Below are 1,859 nucleotides of genomic sequence, written 5' to 3' on the forward strand. Positions count from 1 at the left end.
TCATCAAGCCATAGAAGGTCTTCATTCAGTTATGAATAAACACTGAAAACATTTACGATCTTATTTCAAATGAATCTGGTAATACTTGTTGAGTAGAAGTATCTAGATTTCAAGTCTTCAGTTTATCAATCTATGGAACTATCAATAACAATCAGGATGCTTTCAGACTCCACTAAATAAAACGTCCCATAATTATAGATGATGAGACCGTGATCATTCATCTTGATAACAATGTCCACATCCCATTCTGTGTCACGTTCTATATCAATCAATGTGACAGATTAACTCAACGTTACTCAATATTTTGGATAGATATATTAAACTGTCCATAAAATAAATGTTGGTGTTGAATAGTGGTTGAAGTTTGATATCATGATGAGATGGATGCCATCAGATTTTACGGGAGATCATACTCACTTCATATCATCATTTAGTATTCAAATTCTTCCTAATTTCCTGACAGAATTGAAATGGATTTCCCTGTCAGGAGGCAATCGTAGATGAATACTCATTCAGTCTGTCCGGTTCGCCTGTCTCAACAACCTCAAATTCATACATAAAAATGATATTATTGAGAAGATATTTTGATTGAGTTAGAGAATGATCTATGTCTGATCACAAAAGCAACATTTGACAAATCCATAAGCTCATACAATCACAGAGAATGATGTGATGATGACGCCTACCGAATAATGTCAATACAAATGACATGATACTCACATAATCAGACTTCGAATGAACTACGTTTTCAACTATGATAACACGTAGCACTCATTCCATTATTGTTAGGTTTCATTTCGATCAACTGAATATTGAATAATGATTGGAGTTATATATTGTGGTTAGGTGGAAGCCATCAGATTTTACGGTGGATCGAACACATTATAAATCATCCTCTGGTGTTCAAATTCGTATTGATTTTGCAACAGAATTGAAATGGATTTCCGCGTCATTAAGCATTCGTGGATGAATATTTATTTAGCTAGCCAGCTATGTCTGTCTCAACAATTTCAAATTTAATTATCAATCTGATATGATTGAGAAGATATTTTGATTGAGTTAGTGAATTTTCGTTGCCTGGATTCTGTTGGCATATAATCGGTGAAGCTAGGTTTCATGGTGGTAGGTAGAAGTTAGAGGAGTGTAGCTTCACTTCTGAAGAAACTACGTCTCCTCGTGCGATTCAAACTCATTTCACTCAACTTCGCCGTGTGACAATTCACTATAACGTCACGTGACGATGCTGACCATCAAAATTTCAATTGCGGTACGTTTGAAGTTTGCGTTATGATCACACAGTATTTATTTCAAAGTGCTTATATATCGTTAAACCCTAGTTTATAAATCAATAATGACATCCAGTTAACCCTTGAAGAAAAATGGTTCGACTGACACAAAAGCGAGCTCGAAAAAGTCCTATTTCTTCAGATATTAACAACTCTGGTCTTACCTAAACTCCATGCTCTGCAACTCCTGTTACATCATATAATAGTGGGATTGGACTTATTCCACACATATTGCTGGATGACTCTATGTCTAACTTAATAATGAGTTCTAACTCACGAACAGATGGTATCGATCTTATTAAGAGCGAATTAGTCGATGTCTATAAGCAGTTAAGTGATATGCATTCTAAAGTGGAGTCACTTGCGGGCACTTAATTAAAGCATGATGATCTTAAACTAGAACTGAAGACACTGTCACCCCTTCGACTGCTGTTGTCAAAGGATATAGTTACTTCTGAACTCGAAGACAGGATCAAAGTAGAATCCGTTATTGACTCAATAGCTAGCGAAGTCACCAAGCGAATAATCTCACGAAATAACGTGATTATATATAATATACCTGACAAAGTTGCC

This window comes from Schistosoma mansoni (assembly GCF_000237925.1).
Source record: "Schistosoma mansoni, WGS project CABG00000000 data, supercontig 0257, strain Puerto Rico, whole genome shotgun sequence".
NCBI classification, from domain to species: domain Eukaryota; kingdom Metazoa; phylum Platyhelminthes; class Trematoda; order Strigeidida; family Schistosomatidae; genus Schistosoma; species Schistosoma mansoni.